Genomic DNA, 12,081 nt, shown 5'->3' with positions numbered 1-12,081 from the left:
TCAGTTGGTCTGCCATTTCTTTGTTCCCCATTATAGATTCACCTGATTCTGACTGCAAGGGACCTACATTTATCTTCACTAATCTTTTTCTCTTCACATATCTATAGAAGCGTTTGCAGTCAGTTTTTATGTTCCCTGCAAGCTTACTCTCCTACTCTATTTTCCCCCTCCTAATTAAACCCTTTGTCCTTCTAAATTTCTCCCAGTCCTCAGGTTTGCTGCTTTTTCTGGCCAATTTATATGCCTCTTCCTTGGATTTAACACTATCCCTAATTTCCCTTGTTAGCCACGGTTGAGCCGTTTTATTTTTATGCCAGATAGGGATGTACAATTGTTGAAGTTCATCCATGTGCTCTTTAAATGTCTGCCATTGCCTATCCACCGTCAACCCTTTAAATATTATTCGCCAGTCTATTCTAGCCAATTCATGTCTCATACCGTCGAAGTTACCTTTCTTTAAGTTCAGGACCCTAGTCTCTGAATTAACTGTGTCACTCTCCATCTTAATGAAGAATTCTACCATATATGGTCACTCTTCCCCAAGCGGCCTCACACAACAAGATTGCTAATTAATCTACTCTCATTACATAACACCCAGTCTAGGATGGCCCGCTCTCTAGATGGTTCCTGAACATATTGGTCTAGAAAACCATCCCTTATACACTCCAGGAAATCCTCCTCCACTCTATATGTAGATTAAAGTCACCCATGATAATTACTGTATCTTTATTGCACGCATCTCTAATTTCCTGTTTGATGCCATCCCCAACCTCACTATGACTGGTGGTCTGTACACAACTCCCACTAGCGTTTTCTGCCCTTTGGTGTTCCACAGCTCTACCCATAAAGATTCCACATCATCCAAGCTAATGTCCTTCCTTACTGTTGCGTTAACCAGCAACGTTACCCCACCTCCTTTTCCTTTCTGTCTATCCTTCCTGAATATAGAATACACCTGGATGTGAGTTCCCAGCCTTGGTCACCCTGGAGCCATGTCTCCGTAATCCCAATTACATCATATCTGTTAACAGCTGTCTGCACAGTTAATTCATCCACCTTATTACAATTGCTCCTTGCATTGAGACGCAGAGCCTTCAGGCTTGTTTTTTTAACACTGTCCACTCTTTTAGTGAAGAGCCCAAACAAAGGTGGCAGACTGATGAGGAGGAGATCTTACACCCGACGAACTTACAGGGAAAAGCAATTATACCTGAACTTGTCCGACAACACGTGCCTTAGTAGGCTGCGCTTCGGAAAGGAGGTCATCGCTGAGATATGCCAGCTAATTAAGGGAGATCTGCAGCCTACCAGCACCATCAGGACCGCACTGCCTGTTTAGGTAAAGGTTACTGCGGCACTTTCCTTCTACGTATCGGGCTCCTTTCAGGCGTCAGCTGGCGACATTTGTGGTGTCTCTCAGCACACCACACATTGCTCCATTCGATAGGTGACTAAAGCCCTTTATGCACGCAGGATGGACTTTATAAGCTTCCCTATTGTTATGTTTTGAATAAAGAATCTGACCAGATACTGTAAGTTTAAAGTAATGTGTGACCGTAGTCCTTTATTACAGGTCTCCAGAGTGCCTCTCCAGCCTGTGAGGCCTCCTTATATACAGGTGCTCCCAAGGGATTGTGGGATCCCTTGGGACTTCCAGGGGATGAGCCCTCTGGTGGTTAAACAAGGTATTTACAGGTTTACATATATAACAACACCCGCCCCCCCCCCCCCCCCCAAAGTCAATAGTGTAACTATTTACAATATGAGTCGATCTGGGGCCTTCTTTTCCCTGGTTGATCGTCTAGGTGAAAATGCTGGTTTTGGTGAGTTGTTTGTTGGGTCCTCGCTGGGCTGCTGCGCAACTGCCCTTGCAGGGCTGCTGAGTGTGGTGAGTCCTGTTGGGCTGCTGCAGATGAAGGGTTCTGCTTCGTGGTCAACCGCTGCGTCGGTTGCCACTTGTGTTTGTGTTTGGGGGTCGAAAAAGATAGAGTCTATTGTGGGTTGTTCTGGATAGTCTGTGAATCTGAGTTTGGTTTGGTCCATGTGTTTTCTGCAGGTGAGTCCATTTGAAAGTTTGACCAGAAACACTCTTTGGCCATGACAGTGCCGGGAAGCCACTTGGGACCTTGTCCATAGTTCAACATTAATACAGGATCATTAATCTCGATTTCACGTGACACATTTGCGCGATCATGATATGTATTCTGTTGAAGCCGCTTGCTCTCTACCTGTTCGTTTAGATCAAGGTGGACTAACGAGAACCTTGTCTTAAGTGCCCTTTCCATGAGCAGTTCAGCGGGGGGGGGGCCCCAGTGAGTGAGTGGGGTCTTGTGCGGTAACTAAGCAGGACTCAGGATAGGAGAGTCTGCAGTGAGTCTTCAGTTACCCTCTTCAAGCTCTGCTTGATTGTTTGCACTGCTCGCTCTGCCTGACCATTGGATGCTGGTTTAAATGGGGCAGATGTGACGTGTTTGATTCCATTGCGGGTCATGATCTCTTTGAACTCGGCACTGGTGAAGCACGGCCCATTGTCACTCACAAGGACATCAGGCAGGCCGTGTGTGGCAAACATGGCCCGCAGCTAACTACCATAACTAAATGGTGGCAGCAGATGTGCTTGCCGACATTATCTCACATTCAATCCATTTGGAGTACGCATCTACAACTACTAGGAACATTTTTCCCAAGAATGGGCCTGCATAGTCAACATGGACTCTGGACCCCAGTTTGGAGGGCCAGGACCATAAACTTAGTGGCGCCTCCCTGGGTGCATTGCTTAACTGTGAACATGTGTTACATTTGTGCACGCAGGACTTTAAATCTGCATCGATACCGGGTCACCACATGTGGGATCTGGCTATCACTTTCATCATTACAATGCCTGGTTGGGTACTGTGGAGGTCATTAATGAAAGTATCCCTGCCCTTTTTTGGCACCACTACCCGATTACCCCATAGGAGGCAGTCTGCCTGTATGGACAGTTCATCTCTGCACCGCTGGTACGGCTTTATTTCTTCCTGCATCTCTAACGGGGCATGAGACCAACTCCCGTGGAGCACACAGTTTTTTTTTACTAAGGACAGTAAGGGGTCCTGGCTCGTCCAGGTTCTAATATGTCGACTGGTAACAGGTGATTGCTCACTCTCGAATGCTTCCATTACCATAACTAAATCTGCGGGCTACGCCATCTCCACCCCTGTGGTGGGCAATGGCAGCCTACTGAGAGCATCGGCACAGTTTTCTGTGCCTGGCTCTGTGGCGGAAAGTAAGGCGTATTTATCCCCTTACTTTCAGAAAAGAAGGATATAAGTGGCTTATGGTCGGTTTCCAATTCAACTTTGAGCTCAAACCGATATTGATGCATTTTCTTTACCACATAAACACAAGCTAAAGCTTCTTTTTTGAGCATGCCATAGGCCTTCTCAGCCTTAGACAGACATCCGGATGCATAAGCAACCGGTTGCAATTGCCCAGATCCATTAGCTTGTTGCAATACACACCCAACATCATATGACGACGTATCACATGCTAGTACCAAATGCTTACATGGATCATACAACACAAGCAATTTGTTTGAGCATAACAGTTTCTTAGCTTTCTCAAAGGCATTTTCTTGGCTTTTACCCCATACCCATTCATCTCCTTTACGCAGTAAAGATTGCAGTGGTTTGAACAGTGTGCTAAGGCCCGGGAAGAAGTTACCAAAGTATTCAGGAATCCTAGAAACGACCGTAGCTCCGTCACATTCTGTGGTTTCGGTGCGTTCTTGATTGCCTCCGTCTTCGAATCGGTGGGCCTGATGCCGTCTGCCGAGATTCTTCTCCCCAGGAACTCCACTTCAGGTGCCAGGAAAACGCACTTCGAGCGTTTTAACCTGAGCCCCACACGATTAAGCCAACTAAGAACCTCCTCCAAGTTCTGCAGGTCCTCGACGGTGTCCTGACCTGTAATGAAGATGTCGTCCTGGAAGATCACGGTGCGTGGGACCGACTTCAGCAAGCTTTCCATGTTCCTCTGGAATATGGCCGCGGCTGATCGAATCCCAAACGGGTATCTGTTGTAAATGAGAGACCTTTGTGCGTGTTGATGCAGGTGAGGCCCTTCGATGATTCCTCCAGCTGCTGCTTCATGTAGGCCAAGATCAAGACCAGCTTCGTGAACGTCTTTCCTCCCGCCAGCATCGCAAATAGGTCGTCTGCCTTTCGTAATGGGTATTGATCCTGCAGGGAGAAACGATTGATAGTTACATTGTAATCGCCACAGATTCTGACTGTGCCGTCTTCCTTGAGGACTGGAACAAATGGACTGGCCCAGTCCTTGAATTCTATCGGCGAAATTATGCCCTCTCATTGCAGCCTGTCCACTCCAGCTCAATCTCCACCCTCTCTCATCATGTAAGGTACCGCTCTTGCCTTGTGATGGATGGGTTGTGCCTCTGGAATCAAGTGGATCTGCACTTTTGCTCTTTGGAACTTCCCGGTTCGAACAGCGAGGGGAACTTGTTTAGGACCTGGGCACATGAAGTATCATCGATGGACGAGAGCGCTCGGACATCGTCCCAGTTCCAGCATATCTTTCCCAGCCAGCTCCTGCCAAACAGCGTGGGGCCATCGCCCGGTACCACCCAGAGTGGTAATTTGTGCACCGCTCCATTGTAGGAGGCCTTTACGGTAGCACTGTCGATTACGGGAATCAGTTCCTTTGTGTACGTTCTCAGTTTAGTACGAATGGGAGTCAGGACTGGCCTTGAGGCCTTGCTGCACCACAATTTATCGAAAGTCTTTTTGCTCATTATGGACTGGTCCGCGCCTGTGTCCAGCTCCATTGACACTGGGAGTCCATTTAATTCAACCTTCAATATTATCGGGGGCACTTTGTGGTAAATGTGTGCACCCCATATACCTCTGCCTCCTCGGTCTGAGGCTCTGGTTTGTCGTGATCCACCGTGGATCTGTCCTCCTCTGCAACATGGTGGTTTGCAAGATTAGCAGGGTTTGCAGCTCTCCTGCACATATGTTGGAGGTGTCCCATTGTTCCACAGCCCTTGCAAACCACTTTCTGGCCTTCAGACCTCTTGTACGTGTAGAACCGGTACCTTGCCATCAGAGCGCTTTTGTTCGGGTTTAGATGCTCCCGGACCAGTGTGCACAAATCATCGTACGACTTCTCTGTGGGTTTTGCTGGAGCGAGCAGATTTTTCATGAGACCATATGTTGGTGCCCCGCAAACGGTGAGAAGGATCGCCCTTCGTTTGGCAGCATTTGCTTCTCCTTCCAGCTCATTGGCCATAAAGTATTGATCGAGTCGCTCCACGAAGGTTTCTCAATCATCTCCCTCTGAAAATTTCTCCAGGATGCCCACGGTTCTCTGCATTTTTGCAGTGGGGTTCGTCATTTGTATCTCATCGCCAGTTGTTATGTCTTGAATAAAGAATCTGACCAGATACTGTAAGCTTAAAGTATCCTTTGAAGTGGCATGAATGGAAACGATGATTACCTCCGCAGCACCAACAAGGTGTTAATGGCCTTGCATTCACCACCCTTGATGGTGGACTCTGAGACATCTGCGGACGTGTAGCTGCAGGCATGTGAGGCCTGCCCTGTACGTTACAATTCAAAAACAACATCACTTTCTTCACAGCACTTGTAGCAGCACTCGTGTGCTGAGAGATTTGTTTGGTATTGTCACTGGTGGCGATGAACACCTGGCTATCACTATACTCAAGGTTGGGGTCTCTACAGTCAAAAGTTTGTGAAGTATTACTTCAAGGCCACTGTCAAGTACAAAGAAGTCCCTGAGCATGTGCTCCAAGTGTCCTTCAAATTCGCAATGTCCTGCCAGGCACCTTAGCTCGACGACGTAGCTCACCACTTCCTGGCCTTCAGACCTCTTGTATGTGTAGAACTGGTACCTCACCATCAGAGCGCTTTCGTTCGGGTTTAGATGCTCCCGGACCAGTGTGCACAAATCATCGTACGACTTCTCTGTGGGTTTTGCTGGAGCGAGCAGATTTTTCATGAGGCCATACGTTGGTGCCCTGCAAACGGTGAGAAGGATCGCCCTTCGTTTGGCAGCATTCGCTTCTCCTTCCAGCTTGTTGGCCACAAAGTATTGGTCGAGTCGCTCCACGAAGGTTTCCCAATCATCTCCCTCTGAAAATTTCTCCAGGATGCCCATGGTTCTCTGCATTTTTGTGGTAGGGTTCGTCATCTGTATCTCGTCGCCAGTTGTTATGTCTTGAATAAAGAATCTGACCAGATACTGTAAACTTAAAGTAATGTGTGACCGTAGTGCTTTATTACAGGTCTCCAGAGTGCCTCTCCAGCTTGTGAGGCCTCCTTATGTACAGGTGCTCCCAAGCGACTGTGGGATCCCTTGGCACTTCCAGGGGATGAGTCCTCTGGTGGTTAAACAAGGTATTTACAGGTTTACATCTATAACACCTATGACCAGGGAGGCACAGACCAGGAGGGCTTTGGGTTTCTCGAGAATAGCAAACTTCCCCAAGGTGCTGGGAGCAATAGACTGTACACACATCGCCTTGAGAGCACCTTTACAGGATGCGGAGGTGTTTCGTAAATGAAAGGGATTCCACTCCCCGAATGTGCAGCACGTTGTCGACCACAAACAAATAATCATGGCAGTAAATGCTAATTTTCCAGGCAGCATCCATGATGCGTACATCTTGCGTGAGAGCACTGTCTCTGACCTGTTTAACAGACAGCCACAAGGTCACGGTTAGATGATGGGGCATAAAAGATATGGCCTTGCCAGCTGGCTCATGATCCCCCTGCGTAATCCCCAGATGGAAGCCAAGAAGCGCTACTATGAAAACCATATAGCTACATGCAATATCGTCGAAAAGACAACTAGAGTGCTGAAGCAGCGCTTCAGATACCTGGACCACTCTGGAAGCAGCCTGCAGTACCAGGTCGCTGAGTTTATTGTGGTGTGCTGCATGTTGCATAACCTAGCTATAATGAGAGGACAACAGTTGCCAGATGGGGCTGCTGGTCCACCTCAGGTGAGAGCGGAGGTGGGAGAGACAGGCGAGGAGGAGGAGGAGGAGGATGATGAGGACCTCGGGGAGTACAATGAGCCTGGCGATGAATCCATGCCCCCCCCCCGCAAGACTGGAAAAGCCCCGTGGGAGTTACGCAGCTGCAAAACTCTTGCGTCAGCAGCTCATAAATCAAAACTTTGCATGAACTTACATTGGCGACAGTTACAGTTATGGAACGACAACAGTTGCAGTTGTGTTACGTTTCATCCTTGCTTGGCCAACAATTGTATTACCTTACCTTATGCTATTATCAGACACTGCACAACGATTGTAAAATACAATAAAAATTTTAATAATTGAACAATTTAACCTTTTATTTTTAATGTGGTAGGATGCTCTCGGGGTGGTGGAGGAGAAGACGTTCCTGAGGAAACGGCTTCCGAGCCAGAAGGAAGTCCTTCCTCCTGACACGCATCTGTGTTGGCAGTTGGTGGGACAGCACCTTGGGGTGCAGTGCAGTCTCCCACCAGTCTCGCATGCCACAAGGCATGGACGCCGGCGGTCTGCTCACGCATCTCCCGGATCATCTGCTGCATATCCTCCGATATGCGAGCGGACATCCGGGCAATGTTCCCCGTAAACGCACCAAACGCCTGAAGGAGCTTGTGACTTATCGTAACGCTCTCCATGCACAGTCTGTACATGCCCTCGATGCGATCTGCCAATAGCAGCGCGTGCCGATCTCGCTGACTCAACCTCCGTGGGGTCGGTGTGGGCACTGTACACCTTGGAGTCGTCGGCTGCAAGCCGCTTGGTCCCGCTACTACTTCTGTCGAAGACAATGACGACAAAGTAGCCACAGATACAACATCCAGAGTAATGCAAGGGGCATCCTCCTTCCTTTCCAAAACCTCCTCCTCTGGTTCTGTGTTGTCCTCCTGCTCCTCAGCACCCATGGTGATGGACACCTACACGTTGCCAGGTGCAGGGGCAAGTGCAGGTGTAGATGTGGCCTCCCTTTGCGCCATCGGAATTGTGGGACCTGCAAAACACAATTGAGCTCATTAGAATAGGGTACGCATGATTCTTGTGCTGCGCTGGCATACGTAGGAGGAGCAGCACTTCTACAATAAATATGACCGAGAGACGTTACATGTTAATGCACCATATGGTCGTACATATGGCAGTACATCTATGTGGAATTCACTGCCGCAGAGAGCTGTGGAGGCTGGAATAATCGGAGATAGACAGAATGATAAGGGAGTGAAGGTTTATGGGGAGCGGACAGGGAAGTGGAGCTGAGCCTTACATCAGATCAGCAATGATCTTATCAAATGGCAGAGCAGGCTCGAGGGGCCAGATGGCCTGCTCCTGCTCCTATTTCTTATGTTCTTATGTTGTTAACCTAAGAGTAGCACAAAAGCTGCATGCATAACATGACATCATTCGTTTATTATAATGAATTGCCATTACATTACTTTGAATTAACACTGCTTTACACATTACTCTCGTGACAAAAGGGAGGGTTCTGCATTATCACAGGTGGTGGCCGAGCGACTCTGGCTCCCAACCAGTGCCACAGCGCGTTCCTCCAAGTCGGTAAGGATGAAGAGCTGGGCAGGGCCTGCCTCCTCTCGTGCGCCTGCGTTCAATCTGATTCTTAGATATCTTCCTCTGCAAACGTGACAATAGCATGACATAAGCTAATTGACTCGATACTATCATGGAAAAACAACAGTTTCCAACGTTATATGCTAATAGGGTTTGTATCCTCAATTGATGCATGGTTATAACAAAGATCGTGTTTAGGATCTGATGCTTGACACAAACATCTCAACTACAATCTCCATTGAAGGGCCCCTGGAGGTGGTAGGAATCAGGACAGCTGGTGAACTCGGCAATGACAGGAGCTAATGTCCCAAAGTGTCCCAGGGCAGAGAGTGAGCCAGGGCAGCTCTCCTCCAGTCCAGGCTGGATCACTGTGTAAGTGACAGCAGGTGGAGAGACTGACATAGTCTGGGTAAAGGTGACCGGACCCCTCAGTGCTCAGTCGTGCCCCATCCACCAACGTAACCCGAAAGAAGACGGTGCCAAAATTAGACTTAAAGGGCGCAGGTTCCGAATCCTGTCCAGATCTTAGCAGGGAATCTATGCCAGAATAATCAGCTTACTTTCAATCCAGGAGATTTACATATTTATTATGTGTATCATTACAATTTAAAATCTATGTAATACTTACTCTTGCCAAAGCAACCAGGCTGTTCCAGCGCTTGCGGCACTGGTCCGATCCCCTCACCTCGTTTGATGCCGCGGAAACCACATCGGCAATCTCACCCCAAATTTTGCGGTAGGCCCGGGATGGTTTCCTATGCCCACCCCAGGTTAATTGGCACATCGTTGACGAGAGCCTCATTCCGCTTCGTCAGAAAAGGGCTTGGCCCTCCTTCTCCCCCCTCTACATCGTGCCCACTCTCTGATGACTCGATTTCCGACATTTTATTCTGCCAGAAAGCTCTTTCTCTTTCTTTCTCCTCTCTTTCTCCCCTTGCCTTCTACGCATGCCTGGATGACCCTGACTTCTCGAATCACGGGAAAACTTCTTTGCAAAAAAAAACCTCATGTGCAGAAAGGCCGTTGCTAGGGAAGCCTTGCCTTCCACATCACTGAGGCCCATTTCGCATCGCTGGGCTATCGGCGGGAAAAAAAGCTGAAAGTTGTGATCCGAAAAATGGCCGATCTTCCAGCGATCCTGAAAGCTGGAACATCGCCCATTTTTTGGGCCCTAGTGATCTAAGTGGAAAGTCTAGCCCTAAATCTTTAAAAAGCTACAAAAATAAAATTGTATATATTTAATAAAGAAAGCAATTTCAATACTGTAATCGAATTACAAGTTTAATGTTGGATTAATTGTTTGGAAATAAATGGAATCCTTTGTGATTTTTAATGTTATCCCTGTATATTAGAATAGATCATTTTACCATATGTAACAGTGTTTTGAAATGTGAACATTAAAGATCGGTTTATTTGAAATGAAGTGTTCTGTTCAACAGCAGTTTGTATATATAACCATCACTGCAAAGTAATTCCCGTATGTGAAGCACTTTGTGACATTTTAAACACGGTAAAGCACTAAGTAAATGCAAGTCTTTCCACACCCCTCATCTTAATGAGCACAACATAATTAAAAATTGTATCAGAAAAGATTGCTTTATTAAAAATGGCTTGCCCTCGGTAGGCAGTTATTAAGCTCAACAGGATAAGGGAGCTAAACTATCAGTGAAGGTTTTAGTACTTACTCTGCATGGGTTCACTTTACTTGTACTATATGGCTGCAAAGTTTCTTCAAGTCAGTTTTTAAAAAATGGATTCTTAGGATGTGGATGTTGCTGGGCATTTACTGCCCTTCACTAAGGCTACCAGAAGACAGTTAAGAGTCAACCACATTGGGTGTGGGATTGAAGTCACATATAGGCCAATTAATTTGCAGGATTTTGCGGAGGCAGCGTTGGTGGTACTTCTTCAGTGCTTTGAAGTGCCTACTGTTCATAGTCCATGTCTCTGAAGCATATAGGAGGGCGGGTATCACTACTGCTCTGTAGACCATGAGCTTGGTGCCGGGTTTGAGATCCTGGTCTTCGAACACTCTTTTCCTCAGGTGGCCGAACCTGAACACTGACGGCGGTGTTGGACTTCATCATTGATGTCTGTCCTTGCTGATAGCAGGCTCCCAAGGTATGGGAAGTGGTCCACATTGTCCAAGGTCTCGTCATGGAACTTGATAATCGGGGAGCAGTACTGTGTGGCGGGGACAGGTTGGTAGAGAACCTTTGTCTTACTGATGTTTAATGTAAGGCCCTGACTCTCGTAGACTTCAGTGAAGGTGCCAACGATGGTTTGGAGTTCAGAATCGGAGTGTGCACAAACGCAAGCGTCATCTGCATATTGTAATTCAATGACAAGTTGCATTACATAGTAACCAGCTAACGTCAAATTATAAGTTAACACTAATGGTACGTATATCTAGTTTATATAACTATAGTGCTCAACACCTAAAAACTGTGCAGCCAGGGTCCCACTGAAGTTGCAGTTAAGACACATAGGGTGGAGGGAGCTGTACGCTATGTCTAATGTATGTGTATACCTGGTTTTCACATTATTGGATATAGAGGTTGGTGGGAAAATAGAAACGGACACTAATTGGTATGATTTGGTGGCCATTACAGAAACGTGGTTGCAGGGTGGCCAAGACTGGGAATTAAACATACAGGGGTATCTGACGATTCGGAAAGATAGACAAGAAGGGAAAGGAGATGGGGTAGCTCTGTTAATAAAGGATGATATCAGGGCAGTTGTGAGAGACGATATTGGCTCGAATGAACAAAATGTTGAATCATTGTGGGAGGAGATTAGAGAAAGTAAGGGGAAAAAGTCACTGGTGGGTGTAGTTTATAGGCCCTCAAATAATAACTTCATGGTGGGGAGGGCAATAATCAAGGGAATAATGGAGGCATGTGAAAAAGGAACGGCAGTAATCATGGGGGATTTTAACCTACATATCGATTGGTCAAATCAAATCGCACGGGGTAGCCTGGAGAAGGAATTCATAGAATGCATACGGGATTGTTTCTTAGAACAGTATGTTACAGAACCTACAAGGGAGCAAGCTATCTTAGATCTGGTCCTGTGTAATGAGACAGGAATAATAAACGATCTCCTCGTAAAAGATCCTCTCGGAATGAGTGATCACAGTATGGTTGAATTTGTAATACAGATTGAGGGTGAGGAAGTAGTGTCTCAAATGAGCGTACTATGCTTAAACAAAGGGGACTACAGTGGGATGAGGGCAGAGTTGGCTAAAGTAGACTGGAAACACAGACTAAACGGTGGCACAATTGAGGAACAGTGGAGGACTTTTAAGGAGCTCTTTCATAGTGCTCAACAAAAATATATTCCAGTGAAAAAGAAGGGCAATAAGAGAAGAGATAACCAGCCGTGGATAACCAAGGAAATAAAGGAGAGTATCAAATTAAAAACCAATGCGTATAAGGTGGCCAAGGTTAGTGGCAAAATAGAAAATT

This window comes from Pristiophorus japonicus, chromosome 8, assembly GCF_044704955.1.
Source record: "Pristiophorus japonicus isolate sPriJap1 chromosome 8, sPriJap1.hap1, whole genome shotgun sequence".
NCBI lineage: Eukaryota > Metazoa > Chordata > Chondrichthyes > Pristiophoridae > Pristiophorus > Pristiophorus japonicus.
This window is presented reverse-complemented; position numbering follows the sequence as displayed.